This window comes from Camelina sativa, chromosome 12 (genome assembly GCF_030686135.1).
Source record: "Camelina sativa cultivar CO46 ecotype springtype chromosome 12, ASM3068613v1".
Classification (NCBI taxonomy): Eukaryota; Viridiplantae; Streptophyta; class Magnoliopsida; order Brassicales; family Brassicaceae; genus Camelina; species Camelina sativa.
The window spans coordinates 34704244-34721365 of record NC_141891.1 but is presented as its reverse complement, the minus strand read 5'-3'; the positions used below and the strand labels follow the sequence as shown (position 1 = coordinate 34721365).

Below are 17122 nucleotides of genomic sequence, written 5' to 3'. Positions count from 1 at the left end.
ATGAACTGCGAAAGAATATGCACTGCATAACTCAAATCCGGGCGAGTGACGGTTAAGTAGATAAAATGACCTACTAAGCGGCGATATCGATCCGGATTGGCGTAGAGAGGACCCTACACTGATCCAAGCTTATGATTGAGCTCCATAGGATTCGAAACCGGCTTACCTCCCAACATACCTGTCTCATGAATAATGTCCAAGGCATATTTCCGTTGAGATAAACAGAATCCGTCTTTGCCACGCGAAACCTCAAGTCCCAAAAAATATTTCAGCTTTCCAAGATCCTTCATGTGAAAGCGATTGCTGAGCTGCACTTTGAACTTGTTAAGAACCTCCAAATTATTCCCAACAATGACAAAGTCATCAACATAAACAAGAATATGCAAAATAGAATCCCCGCAAATCAAAGTGAACAAGGAATAATCCTGGTAACTCTGTTTGAAGCCAAACGCACGAAGTGCTGTCGAGAGCTTGGAGAACCAACAGCGGAGTGACTGTTTAAGAGCATACAACGACTTACAAAGGCGACACACCTTATTTTGATCACTCGACTTGAAACCCGGTGGAAGCTTCATATAAACCTCTTCGTCAAGATCCCCATGCAGAAACGCATTATGGACATCCATTTGGTGAACCTCCCAATTCTTAACAGCAGCAACACCAAGAAGAGATCGAACGGTAGTCTTTTTTGCAACCGGTGCAAAGGTTTCCTTGTAATCGACTCCCTCTTTCTGTGTATTACCCATGGCCACAAGACGAGCTTTATGGCGTTAAAGGGAGCCATCAGAGTTAAACTGCAGTTTGTACACCCACTTGCTGTTGATGGCCTTCTTACCCGGAGGGAGATCGGTAACATTCCACGTATGGTTAGCCTCAAGAGCCCTCTATCTCTTTGCACATAGCGTCACACCACTCTTTGATGAGAACCGCTTCTTTAAAATGTCGAGGTTCATTGCTGTCTAAAATAGCGGCCATGAAAGCAATATGATTTGCAGAGAACCCTTCATTAGACAAATAATTCGAGATTGGATAAAGGATCTTACCAGAAACCGTAGAGGAGGACAGTGATTCAGGAGAACTAGGAGTGAGAACGTGAGAGGAGTGTACAGGGGGACGACGAAATCCTTAAGCAAAATAGACGGGAACTTCTTGCGTTGTCCTTTGCCCAAAAGTTCTGGTAAACCAGGTGTAGATGGTGACACAGCATCCGACTGTTCCAGAACAGGAGAAGGAACCAAAGACGACAAAGGCGAAGAGGGAGAACTCTCCATGATTGGGGAAGTTGTCAAAGTATCGGGTACCAACAAGGATGGTGATATGGGCGGAGGTGACACAGCAGGGGAATCCTCTTGTAGAGAGATGGGCTGCGTAACAGGTTGAACCAACAAGGGTGGTGACACCCAGTCATCATCAAACACGACGGGAAGAGATGGAGTAGGAGAGGGCAGAGACGACGGTTGATGGAGAAATGGAAAGATTTCCTCTTGAAACCGGAAGTCGCGGCTAACAAAAAATTTCTTAGTATCAAGATCATATAAACGCCATCCCTTCTTACCGTACGGGTACCCAACAAAGAGACATTTCCGACTGCGAGGTCCAAACTTGGCCTTATCCCTGGATCGAAGATGGGCGTAGCACAAACAACCAAAAGTGCAAATCATATCATAGGATGGACGATGACCAAATAAGATTTCATAAGGAGTCTTGTTCTGTAACAGTGAAGACGGAGTGCGGTTTATAAGATGAGTTGCGGTGAGAATGCTTTCTCCCCAAAACATAACCGGCATATGACTTTGGAAGAGACAGGCTCTAGCAACGTTGAGAATATGCCGGTGTTTGCGTTCCACCCGTCCATTCTGTTGAGGGGTATCAACGCATGATGTTTGATGAAGGATGCCATGTTCTTGAAAATATGAGGAAAGACACATAAACTCAGTGCCGTTGTTAGTGCGAAAAGACTTGACCGGTTTTCCAAACTGACGTTCGGACATAGCACAAAAATTTCGAATCAGTTATGACACTTCCGATTTAGCAAACATGAGGTATGTCCAAACCGCATGGGAGTGATCATCAACCAACGTAAGAAAATACGTAGCACCAGTTGTAGAAGGGGTACGATAGGGACCCCAAGCATCACAATGAACAAGAGAAAAACAATCCGTAGCTTTATTATTACTCTCATGAAAACATCGCGAGTTTGTTTAGAGCGCAAACAAATGTCACAACTTTTTAAATCCTCAAAGTTCCTAGAAGAATCAACACACTTGCTTAAAGAAACTAAAACACCAGGGGAAGGATGACCGAGACGACGATGCTACAAACCACTAGAAGCCTTAGGAGATGCAGATGCCTTGTAAGACCGTGCAGCTAACACTCCCGTAAAATAGTACACTCCCTCACGTTCTTCACCCGTTCCAATCAAAGTCCTCGAAAAATGGTCCTGTAAGAAACAAAGAGTATCAGTAAAAATTCCAATGGATCCGGTTTGTTTGAGAAGTTTCGAAACTGAGATCAAGGTACAGTTGAAATCAGGAACAAATAAAACATTGGTGAGGAGATAGGCAGAACTCAAGGGAAGCGAGCCGCATTTGGTAGCCCGTGAAGGACTACCATCGGGTTTAGTAACAAGTGAGGGGATAATGTCAAAGACATCCACCAAAATCGAAAGATCACCCGTCATGTGATGAGAGGCGCCTGTATCTAAGACAACATCAGACAAATGAGTTTTACCCGACAATTTTTCTGAAGACGTGTTGGAACGTTGAGCTCAAGCAGGTTGATGAGTTGTGTTATCTGATTGTTGCCAGTCTCAGACGATGCAACGCGAGCATTGTTAGCTCGACCTCAACCCCGACCAATGCCCCTTGTTGGGTGACCTCCTCGCTAAACCGACCGATTAGAGTTGTCTCTGGTGTCGGGTCTAGTACCACCTTTATTATCGAAATACCAATCCGGGAAGCCACGCAGCTGAAAGCATTCAGAAGCTTCATGACCTTGATGTCGACAGTGTGTACACGATAATGAGGAGCGATCACAAAAACATGGACCAGAAACAGCAGCAGCATGAACAGGAACCTCTGTTTTGGCGGTGAAACCAATCGCCTCTGTTTTGACAGTCTCCTTGGAACGAGCAACATTAAGGTTTTTTTCCTCCCGAATAACCCTGGAGTAGACTTGAGTAAGCGGAGGCTTGGGGTCTTCTCCAGTAATGGTGGAGCGAATGTTGCTGAAACGCGGAAGATCCAAACCAAAAAGAAACTGATGAATACGGTCATCTTTACGGTCTTTAGCGATACCCGGAGCAGCAGCACACGTACAATCACAACCAGTTTTGTAGTTTTGTAGCTCCTCCCATAACTTCGACAAACGACCATAGTCGTCCAAAACAGACTGGCCGTTTTGTTTACACTCAGCAAATTCGTCTTTGAGAACTTGCTTACGAACACCGTTGCTGACTGAGAACCGAGAGCGAAGACTCTCCCACAACGTTGAAGCATCGGCAATGAAGGAGACCGTGGATCGAAGCTTAGGATCAATAGAAGTTCGAATCCACCCCACAATCATAGAGTTCGCAGCATGCCACAAGCTCAAATCAGGTTCAGGAGTAGGTTTTAGAATAGTACCATCAATAAACCCCAGCTTATGTTTTGCTTGCAGTGAGTTGCGTAACTCGGTGGCCCATTCAGAGTAATTGTCTTCCTGGAGAATAACATAAGAGATCAAAGCTCCTGGATTGTCAGAAGAACTCAGAGTATACGGAGATGGTGATGAGGCAACAGCGATCTGTATTTGTGGAGGAGCCGCCATAGTAGAGTTGCAGAGAAGATCGGTTGAAACAGAGAGATTTGCGGCTACGGCGGTTGGAAAAGAACAACGGCGGTAGCGGCTGTGATAGAATTATACGATGACGGCGGTTGTTTAAGAACAACGGCGGTGTTGGAAAGAAAATTAGGTCAGAGGATTTTAGTGCTCTAATACCATGTAATGCTCATATACGAAAGTAATGTGTTGTTGTATTCATAATGTTAACAGAGTATTTATACAGAGTTGCCTAGCTAGAAGATAACACCATATCTACGTGAATATAGGAAACATAAGATTGACACATATCCTAATAATACGCTTCTATTTTGACGGTTTATATACCAAATCCGGCATATCGGTTATAATCAGAACTTGGTCAATGATCTGGGAGCAGCTAAGCTCAAAATATCTCAATTAGGTAATAAAGTTATGCTCTCCTTCTCAATTACTAATTTTATATTGATTTGTTTGCTGGGAATGGATAGGCTCTGATCTCGTATAGAAGTTGTTCTTGAGGCATCCATACAGAAGGTGGATGTTTAGACCCTTTACTTGAAAGAGCGTGAGAAGTTGATCCAAGATGCTGAAATTCAGATCCAAAGTTTGCATTCTGCTTCATTCAGTTATGAGATTCGTTTGGTTCTTTAAAGAAAATGTATTAGATATAAGGGCATCAGAGAGTTCCTCTAATGATGAGGGAATGAATGTTTAGGACACTCATTAGATCAACGGTTATGGTCATGAGGCTATTGAGCTTTATCAACGTAGTTGTAGTTGTAGCTTCCACTTTTGTCTATTAACACCTGCCACACCTTTGATAAAAGAGGTTTAAGTGTTGTTGATAAAAAACTTCTCTGAGTGTATGTTAAGTACTCTTTTTTGATGATTGAGGTTGTTCTTAGGTTTCCTTGAATTCATGATGACGTTCATAAAATTTAGGAAGAAATCTTTGAATTTCATGAAATATTTCTTGAATTTCAGGATGACATTCATAACATTTAGGAAGAATTCCTTGAATTTCAGGAAAGATTTCTTTAATTTCAGGATGACATTCATAAAATGTTTGGAATTCAGGATGAACTGATCAGAAAGATTTTCATAAAATGAAGACCTTCATAAAAGTGTAACCAGTAAGCCAAGTTGTTCATTTGTAGAAAGTATGACAATAAACATTAATATAGGTTAGACACTAAGTTGGATGCAAACAAAATTATTTAGGAAGAACTGAATGATGTTTAGGAAGGATCTTTATAATTCATGATGACTTTCCTAAAACAAAAAAATAGGCATGGGCATGATTGCGTAGCCAAAATTGATGATGGTGGCTCTCAATAGTTGGGATTGTATCCAACAATCTTCTGGCAAAGTGAGCAGCAGTAGCCATGTTCTTTGACTTGTAGCAGACGGTCATTTCACTAAAGTACGCAAGCCGTAGGTGAGGCGTTTGGAGTTTACAGTGAGTGAAGTAAGCATAAAGCTCTTGCTGCCTCACCGGATCATCTTTCATCTCTCTCCTCTTGAGCTCCATTTGAAGACCTAGGGCATATTCTTTTACAATGATGACCAGTGGGATGGTTTGGAGAATAGAGAGGAAGACACGGAGAGCCTCAGTTAATTTCCCAGCTGTTGTGAACCTGTAACCGGTATTAAATTTCTCTTGTAGCTGAGAGAATTCAAAAAAAAGAACTGGCGGGCCACATACGTTAGGACTGGAAGACTCACTCCATCCACGCTCAATGGAAAGAGGAACCACAAGAGATGAAGAAAAACCACGCAAGTAGTTATGGCTCCCAATGAAAAGATAAAAAAACATCGATTTTAAAGGCGCAAAGTTCTTAAGCCAAGCTGTTTGTGGAGCAAACGCATTGCAGTGTCGAAGCTTCCTGTTGCAGCCTGCTCACCAGGAAGGGACGAGTTCTGGCTCCAAATTAGGTGTCACAAAAATTGATGAACGGGCGTTAGCAAAGGCTTTAGGAGTGTCAAGCTCTGGTGGAAACTCCAAGTCTTCAAGTCTCCCCCATCCACCTTCCTTGTTGTCTTCGTCCGCTGCTTCTTCACCATCCAATATGGCTTCGATGTCGCTGTTTTCAATTCCATCAACATCGACCATGTCAAGTCCCTCACCCCAATCTCCTTCAACATCATCTTATTCTTCATCAACAGCCCCTCCTCTGTTTGCACTCTCAAACCCTCCTCTTCACCTTAATCCACAAATCACATACATCCTAACAAGATTACTCATCACAAATTCATCACAGCTCAACCAAAGCTTCAAAGCAAACCCATGAATCTGCTTACCTGTTGAATCTTCCCTGTTTTCGCACAAGCCTTAAGCACAACTTTGTCTTCATCACTCTCACTAAAACCTGTTGAATACGCCAGACTGTTTGATGGTATGTACAGTTTCACTGTAGCGGCGAAGCTCACCCTTGCTGAGTCAGTTTTCGTGACTGTGGAGATGGGGATTCACGAGGGTGAAACGATGGTTGTGGTGGATTCGTCGTCTGCAAAAATTAATCTGAAAAATCTGGTTAATATCAATTGTTGAAGAAGAAGAAGATTTGAGATTGGAATTGAAGATCCGAGATCAAAAGCTTCACCAAAATCAAAGTGGTAAGATTCTCGTGATTGTAATTGTTTCTCTTTTTTTTTTGACCTCAAAAACACCATACTTTTATTACTCAGGTTCGAATAGGTTGGTTTCTAACGCCAACCACTCCGGAACCACGGAGTTAACATGGGAAAACAGAGTACCTCGTGCCCTAGCACCCTTTGCAAGGCGGTCAGCACGGATGTTTATTGTTCTAGGAATATGCGAAATAGAAAACACAGAAAACTTATCCTGTAAACTATAAAAAATATCCAATTCCATGGAAAAAATGGGCCACTCATCAAACTCCTCGATAAGTTTTGGGATACTCGCGCAATCTGTTTCAAAGTGAACTGAAACCAAACCCTGTTGAAGAACCGATTCCATCGCCCATAGCAGAGCCTCCAGTTCTGCATGTAACACTGAAAGGAAACGCCTCGAACATTTCAGGCCAAACCGAACCGTGGAGCTGTGTAAAACGAAACCCAGTCCCGTAAAATGATCTTTGTCTTCCCAAGAAGCATCCACTTGGCACTTGCACTCCCCTAACTGCAGCCGTTCTTCACTCGCATCCTCCTGTGTAACCGACTCTGTTTCTTCTTCCGCCTCAGCAATTTGCGCCAGCTTCCACGCTAAAGCTTCCGAAGAAGCAAGGTTTAAAGTATCCTGTGGCGTAATGTCTATACCGTTGAACTGTTTTTCATTCCTTGCCTTCCAGTTATACCAAATTATCTAGGGGAATATTTCCATCTGCTCCTCTGTTGCGCCTTGTTCTTTTGCTCTCCATAAGAGGTAATCGAAGTTTGCAAAATTTGAGTCACACGGAAACACTTCTGGAGAGGTTGGGATGGGACTTAACGCCCATACTTGCAGGGCATGCGGACATTTAAAGAGTATGTGATTTATTGTTTCCTCCAAGCCGCACCTGGGGCACTCTCGTTCCGAACCACAATGCCGGTCCACCAGTCTACTGTTCGCCGCGACGCAACCTATCAACGCCTGCCAAAGAAAATGTTTGATCTTTCTTGATGTTTTTGCTTTCCATACCTGGCTCTTTAGCTTGTTTGTGCTTGGCTCTAAAACTTCGGGATCCAAAGTTGTTGCAATGTTGTAACCTGAACCGACCGTATATTGTCCTGTCTTCGTATAGCACCATACATAATCATCAACCCGGAATTGCTTGCTCGGTTGAAGGCTAGTGATTAGGGGAATGTCATCGGGATCCATCACTTCATTTAACACGTCCAACTTCCAACTCTTTGTCTCAAAATCAATGAGGTGATTAACATACAAGCTTGGATCTCTGTCGATGCCCCGATCTTTTGCTGGTCTCGCAGGTACAGTGGGAATCCAATTGTCTGACCATACGCGGATGTGAAAACCTGATCTAACATTTTTTCGGAAACCATGCAGGAGCAGAGGTTGTGCAGCAAATAAACTACGCCATCCAAATGAGGGAGAGTTTGCCTTTTTCACATCAAGGGGGTTTGAATACCGATAATATCTCCCTTTAAGTACCCGGCTGAGCAGAGAGTCTGGATACCGAATCAATCTCCATAGCTGTTTAGCTAGTAAAGCTAAGTTAAACTCCTTTAGATCCCTAAATCCAAGTCCTCCTTGTGACAGAGGCAAACAAATTTTGTCCCATGCCATCCAGTGCATCCCTTTTTTATTCTGTTTTGTGCTCCACCAGAAACGGGCAATGGCTCCTCGGAGCTTTTTCACAATAAATTGTGGAAGTAAAAAACACGACATAACATAAGTCGGAAGAGCTTGAGCCACTGATTTAATCAACACTTCTTTGCCTCCTTTCGTGAGAAATTTTGCTGACCAGGAGTTTATCTTGTTGTTTAGTCTGTCTTGAACAAAAGCAAAAACTTGTTGCTTAGAACCGCAAATAGTTTCAGGGAGTCCAAGATAGGACCCCTTTCCGCCATCTTTCGTGATTACTATGGCCTGCTTCAGTTCTGATTTGAGGTTATGCTCCACTCGATTACCAAACAATATCGCCGACTTCTCCTTGTTTAGTTGCTGACCAGATGCTGCTCCGTAGCAGTTTATTATTTTTAACAACTCAGCACATTGCTGGATATCGGCTTTGCAGAAGAACAGACTGTCATCCGCGAATAAGAGGTGTGACACCGGAGGACTTCCTTGGGCTATTTTCAAACCCGTGATGCGTCCTTCACTCTCAGCACCATTGATTTGTGCTATTAATGCTTCAGTACATAAGATAAATAGGAAGGGAGATAGCGGATCGCCTTGGCGTAATCCCCGAGTGGGAATTATATTTCCTTTCGCTTCCCCATTAATGAGTACCTTATAAGATACTGAAGTTATGCAACACAAGATCAATTCGATCCATTTTTCCTCAAAACCAAGCTTTCTCATCAAAGACTCTAGGAACGACCATTCTACCCTGTCGTAAGCCTTGCTTATATCCGTTTTTATTTCTACAAACTTTGAACGACAAGTCGCATTCGTCCTTAAAGCGTGAAAATTCTCTTGTGCCAACAGAATGTTCTCAGTGATTAACCGTCTAGCCACAAAGGCTTATTGTGTCTCCGAAATTAGCTTCGGGAGAGCTTTTCGCAGTCTATTACATAATACCTTTGAAATGATTTTGTAACTCACATTACAAAGACTGATTGGCCGAAATTCCCCCATTGCTCTAGGCCACTCATTCTTTGGGATCATGCAAATGTTTGTCTCATTGAGTCTTGGATCGAACTCTCCTGTCTCAAAGAACTCCTTCACCATCCGGATTATGTCATTGCCAATCATATGCCAGTTAGAGGGAGGTCGGAGCAGCGCAGCATTAATCTCAGGTGTAACCTTTAGAGTGACATACCGTAGTGCCTCATCAACTCTAGACGTAGTTGAAGCAGTAAATAATTCCTGGAAATAGTTTGTCACCACTTGTTCAATTTCCGCTTCAGACTCCACCAGATGACCGTCCCGGTTTTGTAGACTGATTATGTGATTTCTTGCCCTTCGTTGTTTTGTAGTGGCATGAAAAAATTTGGTATTACGATCCCCCTCTCGCAACCAGTTTGCTCTACTCTTTTGTTTCCAATATAACTCTTCATCTCGAAAAGCTGTACATAACTGCCATTTCAATTCAAGTTCCTCCTCAGTAGTGAGGGAATCATTATCTTGAGCCTGCTCTAGTTTTTCTTTTAACTCTTCAATTTTCTTGCAGGTATTACTCGGATTTTCACGCTTCCATATGGATATTGCCTTTCGGCATGCTACCAACTTTGAGTGAATATCCGTTTGTCCTTCGGTGGTAAGTTCCCCCCATCCTACCTTAACCGCGTTTTTAAATCCTGGTTTCCCAAAACAACGTTTATCAAACTTGAAACTCTTCTGCCTTATGCGATTATTAGAGGAGATTCTAGCCAAGACAGGCCGATGATCGGATCCCCATAGCTTCAGATACTCCACATTTGTGTATGAAAAGGTATTGTGCCAGTCTTTATACCCAACAGCTCGATCCAGCCTACAGCGCACTCTCTTACGGTTTCTTCTTCTTCCCACCCAGGAGAGAAAATTCCCCTTATAGGGAAAGTCAATCATACCACAATTGGCCAACATATTTCTAAACGAGAGAAAGGTCGACTCAGCTCGTCGTTTACCTCCTCGTTTCTCTTGGTTTCCAATGATCTCATTGAAATCTCCTATCATGAACCAGGGGCCATGTCTTGTGAGACCAATTCGCGTCAGCCGCTCCCAAACATCCTCTCGGTTTGCGACAACCGGATCACCATACACAAAGGTCATATAGACCTTATGTCCTTCCATTGTGGTTTCAATATCTATCATTCTGTTGTCCGAATATATGATTGTAACCTGAGGAGAATTCATGTAAAACAACGCTAAACCTCCGCTTTTCCCAATAGGATCCACGGTAAACAAATTATCATAGCCTAAAGAAAGTTGAATGTCTTGCTAAACCTCCGCTTTTCCCTAAGGTGCTCTGAAGTCAAGTAAGCTCCCGCCCATTGACAGTTCCAGGCAATTGTATTCATATATGAGTACTGGGTGGTTTCTGGGACACCACCGAACCTGAAACAGCATTGGACTTCTTGCTTATTGCAGAAGGGAACACCTCCGTACGAGGGACAGTAATTGGTTTTGCACGTCCAGCACCAGGACGTTTCTTTGGGGATTGACGAGCCCTTAGGGCGTTAACCTTCTTAGAGGCTGCACCTCCTATATCTGGACTCCTGGGGATACGTCGTTTCTCCTCCTTCTCGCCTTTCTTTTGAGTCTTTGATTTCTCTTCTACTACGATTGCATGATCCGTGTGATCTCCCAGCTTACCTTTATCCTTGGCGCTCCTATCTCTCCCTTTTGATCGTGTATTTATCTTTTTCTTAGTTTCTATAACCTTCCTTGTAATATCCGGGGAAAGTTGCGAGATTGCTTCGATTTGTTCAGCATCTTCATCCTGCGGAAAGCCCCCTGTTCTTGAGAATCATATAGAATTCCAGCTTCATGAAGATATTCATCAATTGGGGGATCTTCCTCATCCAGAAGATCATCATTATCAATCATTTCATCGTCCATTATCAAATCCTCCTCTAACCCGCAATTCTGGGTATTAAGTTTGGACTTTGAGTCTCCCGTAATTTCATCTTCCTCCCCTTGTAATACCTGTCTCTGTTTTTCAGCATCCTCTCTTTCAGCTACATGTGAGAACACTCTTCCCTCCTTCTGACCTGCAGATCCTAGACACGTAGGGTCTTTTGATTTCCTTGTGTCCTGACTTTTTGCCTCTCGACGTTCCATTCGAAGCTTCTCCGCCTCAATCTGAGGGAAACTTCGGTTTGCTTCTTTAGACATCCCCTGTTTCTCATTACGTTTTGATGAACTGTCTCCAGGTACCTTTTCCTGGTAATGTTGCTTACCACTCGAATTTCCCCTCCATGGTCCATAGTTGTCACGTAGACGATTCACCGGTATTGCTTGTCGATCAAGTCTCAGCCTTTCAAATTGAACTCCGGTCCTCTGCATATCAGAGATTGTTCTTTGTGAATCTGGAGTTTCTAAGGGATTCTTCAACGAGTTCCGTTCATATCTCATCTCTCGGTATCTATCCTCAAATGTGGGGTTTCTGTAGGACCTCCGTTCGCGCGGATTATTTTCATATTTCATTGAAGTAATACCCTTTCCATCTAATTGTCCATGCCTTTATCTTTCGTACGGGTGGAAGCTCTCCCGATATCGGGGATTGTCTCTTGGCATATGCCTCTCTAGTCTATCCCAGACTCCTTTACTCCTCGAGTCACACATTTCCTTTAAATCCTGTCGGAGATCCGAATATTGCCGTTGTTCACCTTGCTCCAGCTCCCTCGACAAATTCCTTCGTACATGTGATGAGGATTCAGCCTGGTCATCACCTCGTCCCTCCTTCCAAGTCTCTGAGCCTTGTTGGTACTCAGATAAAGACGAAGCTGCTCTCAAGGATTTATTCCTTTGTCTCTCCAAATCAGATAATTTCGGGCAGGTTCTTTCCTCATGGGAGATTCTTTTACAGGTAAAGCAGTAACGATACAGACCCTCATATCTTAAAGTTGCATTCACAGTTCCCCCATTCTCAAAGACCACCTTACTCTCAAATTGAAGCGGGTTATCCCGTTGATGGCCACTTGTACTCTCGCCCCATTAACGTCCACAGCTTCTACTGTTACGAGAGCCTCTCCAATTCCCCTAAACGCTTGTTCTCTTTTGTATAGTGAGGGTATCCCTTTAACGTGTACCCAAAATAACATCGTATTTGGGTAATCATCCCTGATACTTGCTTCCCATCTCTCAAGGGAGAAACTCCAGCGGTTAAAATGACACGGTCGACGTTGTAGAACCTTGAGAAGATCTTCCTCGTGATCAAAATCAAATTGGAACTTGACGTTCCCCAGATCCGTGCCATGGACTCTACCCTCAACATCCCATATGCGTTCCTTTGGCATGAAAGCTAACAAAGCTTCAATACTTCTTCCCTCTACGTGAAAGAGTTTTTAAATTTATCTATCAGATCAGAGAAATCGAATTTTGGGATTCGAATCACCCCTTTTTCTCCCTCCTCCTCCTGCCGATTTGTCATCGGTTCCTTACCGCTTCTCCTCGTGAACTCCAGCCTAGACATTAGATCGATGTTTAGAGACCCTAGTGCTCCTTCAGAAGCCCCAAAAACCAAACGCCTACTGACAGAACTTTCAAGATCGAAATAGCCTCGATGAGAAAAACACCCAAATAAACAACAGAGAAAAAACTTAGCAGTGTGCTAGAAAATTATTAAGGGATTCCGCTCCAAAAAGGACAAAACCACCGGAAAAGCAACCTAGAACGATGACTTGGAGAAATCACCTTTCGAGTCGCCAAACCCTAACCCTAGGAGCGCCGTCATTTATGTTATTTGTTATAATTGTTTCTTTTTTGGTCATAATTTAATAATTAATTTTAAGTAAATATAAAAAATGCTAGTTTTGGAAAATTTAGTCATTTGTGCTAATTTTGGAACAAAAACCAAAAATAGTCCTATTTTAGGTATTTCTCTGAAAAATATGACAATAAAAAATAAAATGAGGAAAAAAATAAAAAATGAAATCAGGATTACCAAAAAAGACTAAAAAAAAAATTTAACTTATTTATAATACTGGTCACATTTTCTTTTAAGTTTAAGCTTATAATTTAACAATAAAAAAACATGCCCAAACTAAACCAAAAACATTCACTGACATATGATAACAACACCGTGCACACAAACGAATAAATAAAATATAAGATTAGAATAAAGAAAAACAATAAAATATAGCAAAACTAATTAAAAATATATAGAAAAAATCAGCATAGGTATATCGCCAACTTATAGAATCCCTTATATATTAAAAGAGAAGCATTCTGGAAAAAAGCTGACGTGTCGTCGCCAGAGAGCTCCGTATCCAATTTATTATTCACCCTTAGTATTCCATAAAATTACACAAAACTGCTACTGCTATATATATTTTTTGTCAACTGCCACTGCTATTTAATTTGTTTATATGCACAATATTTTACTTTTATAAATTCTAAAAATGGTAAATATTATTCAAAAATTGATACATATTTTCAAAATAAAATTAATTTCACTATGTATTGTAATAAAATAATATAACTATATTATGAGATTACGTGTCGTCGCCAGAGAGCTCCGTATCCAATTTATTATTCACCCTTAATATTCCATAAAAGAGAAGCATTCTGGAAAAAAGCTGACGTGTCGTCGCTAGAGAGCTCCGTATCCAATTTATTATTCACCCTTAGTATTCCATAAAATTACACAAAACTTCTACGGCTATATATATTTTTTGTCAACTGCCAGTGCTATTTAATTTGTTTATATACACAATATTTTACTTTTATAAATTCTAAAATCCCTTATATATTAAAAGAGAAGCATTCTGGAAAAAAGCTGATGTGTCGTCGCCAGAGAGCTCCGTACCCAATTTATTATTCACCCTTAGTATTCTATAAAATTACATAAAACTGCCACTGCTATATATATTTTTTGTCAACTGCCACTGCTATTTAATTTGTTTATATACACAATATTTTACTCTTATAAATTCTAAAAATGGTAAATATTATTCAAAAATTGATACATATTTTCAAAATTAAATTAATTTCACTATGTATTATAATATAATAATATAACTATATTATGAGATGTAAAAATATATATCTAAAATCATATCTTCAGAAATACAAATAATGTTACCTTTCTAATAATTTTATAAAGCTCTAATGGTGAAAGAATTGAAGATCATTTGAAAATGGCTTAATGATTATTGTTTTGCTAAAAACAATACCTATATTTGCCAAAAAAAAATATATGATCACCAATTGAAATGACATGAATATATACTTTAATTTGGATAACTATGTAATTAAACATTATATATAAATATGTAATTATAGTGTTTTTACAGAAATCTTGAATTTTAAAAAATCCAGTCCAATAAAAATGAAAACAAGTAATAATATTATACCAATAGCTGAGATATATAGTGATCTAATGACCAATTAAAATTTATAAAATTCACTGATATAATACCGTAACTAAGACCAATTATATAGGGGATCTAATGACCAACTATAGTCTTCCCCCTCACGAAACAATAAGATTTGATCTATGATTTGTAATTTTATTTCTCCATCAATTACAGACACATATATTATTAAAAAACTAACAATATTCAAATTAATATAATTCTCCTTAATAAATACCTTATGGTATCTCATATATAAAATACTCACGCTTTCTATCCCATTTTCTTATTTTTCCTTCTCTTACTATATTATTTACTAAGGAATATTTCATTCAATAATTGAAGGAAATCTATACTATTAATTGGGGAATACACTTAAGGGTTAAAAAAAAAATCATATCAAATATTCATTTTGTCAAACTGACACAATTTACATATTAAGAAAAAGAAAGATTAAACAACATATTTATTATATTTTGGGATATTGTTCAAATTAGTTACATAATAATCAGGTTATGAGAATTTTGTGTGGGTATATTCATTTATGACAAAATACGGGACTGAAATTTTGGGAACAAGAATTCAAGCAGAACATATACAGACATACTATTTATTCATGTGATTTACGAGGAATGGGATTTTTTCGGGTCAAAAAATTTTAAACATTACAATCAGACATATTAGACGGGTTTGATCGCTTGACAATTATATGTAGGTTATTTGGAAATTCTATGATATGCAACAGAATGGGTATGGACAAGTAAGCATGAACACAGGTACGATTACGGTTTATTAACTATCAGTTATGGTTATTTGATGACATAATACAGTTGATATTATTTGATGATGTGATATGGTTGATATTATTTATTTTCAATTGAATAAATGAAACTGAAACTGAATACAAATTTGATTTAACACCCCTAAACAAATAGTTGGAAATATTTGGATTAGTTTAGAATAATATAAACGTAATATCACTTATCTAAATTATATCTTAATTTTTTCTTATATATATCACTCATGCAGGTATGAATAGAAGTTTACGTGAAAATTTTCTAATATTTTAAAAAATTATGTAAAAGTAACCCCGCACATATGTGTGGGCCTATACCTAGTATAACAATAAATAGAGAACCATGAAAAAATTAACAATAGCAAACAACCCCATGCATTGCGCGGATCTCCTCCATAGTTTACCTTCTTGATCTCCTCATCAAGTTGTTATTAGTTTTATATAATAGTTACACTCAATTCTATCTCCATAATAAAATTGTTTTATATATTAGTCTGCTGTAACGGCTATTTCCACTAGACTTGTTTTTGCTTTCTTATGGATCAGAGTATTTTAGTTAAGCTTAGATAATTTCCGATTTGGTTTATTGATTTATTCCACTAAATTTACCTTTACTGAAAAGGAATTGCTGATCCAAGTTTTCTTAAAACAAATTAAAAAGAAAAAGAAAATGTTGATCGCAGAACCGACTCTGACAGAGTGACAGTTCTAGAGTTCTCGAGGTAAAAAAAAAGGATTTAAGCCGAACCTACCATATTGCAAAATTGACCAGGTTTATCTCGGTTTACTCCACTGAAGTTACCTTTTCTAAAAAGGACTTGGGCAAATAACTATTTTCCTTTTTATTTTTGTTAAAGAAACTATTTCCATCTCAAAAAAGGAATGGTTGATTTTACCGACTCGGGCTTATAAATACGGCGCATAGGGTTTTTTTTTTTTTTTTTGTTCAAGGGTATTCAATTAATAATATATGCCCAATGGGCTATTTCCGGAGTTAGGCCCATACAAAATCCCCTAAGGGCCCGACCCGTTTACATCAACCCAGACTAAACCATTAAGATACAAAACCGACTGGATTTACAAATCGAACCGAAGGACCAAACCGGTCGCTGAAAACCCTAATCTACAGAACGAAGAACTCGCTGTAGCCGCCGCCCAATATCTGCGGATACTTACCGGAACAGGACCTCCGGTAAGCCTGGACGTCGTTAGCCGAACGGAGATGGTGATCCAAGATCCGTTTCCATCCCGCCACCGTAGAGCTGTGTTTAGGAGGACGAAGAGAACCGAGCTCGCTGTCGTCGAGGAGACTTCTTGCTCGGTCGTGAGAGAGAAAGATAGTAGGGAGTAGATGAGGAGACCTTCGACGGTGGCTTAGCTCCGCCGGATCGGAACCTATCTCCCCTATCGAGACCAAACCCGCGAAACCTCCAAGATCTCCGGTCCCCAGATCTAACTATCTTCATCGCTCGTCCCTCTCCGTGAAACTCCTTCTTCCACTCTGCGTCGCTACTCCTCCGGTAGAGCTCTTACCTGAGGAGTCTCGCAGATGCTTCTCCCTTCCACTGCTCCCTTGATCTTGATCCAATGGTGTCGCCGAGAAAGATGCAGAGCCGCGGATGAAGAACCATGGGCCATAGGGTCCTCATCGTCACCGGAATTGACTGAGGACCCACCAGCGGCGCACGAGGTTGTGCTCAGAAGACTCTCGACTTTGAGAGAGAAATCGCCGCGAGTGAGACTCACGCGACTTCTCTCAGACCAATAATGGGGGAGGATTATACGGCGCATAGGGTTCACAACTTCATTACCTAACAATTCAATCGCTCTCTCAATTCTTAAACTTTTTCTCATCAAATTTGCTTTCACAAAGAAAAGATCTCACCCCACAAAACACAAACT

General features: G+C 40.4%; 1 pseudogene; it reads right to left on the bottom strand.

The window, feature by feature from the left end:
- Positions 1-5059: 5059 nt before the first annotated feature.
- On the bottom strand, positions 5060-6155 carry LOC104734052 (coatomer subunit alpha-2 pseudogene; annotated as a pseudogene).
- Positions 6156-17122: the final 10967 nt, after the last annotated feature.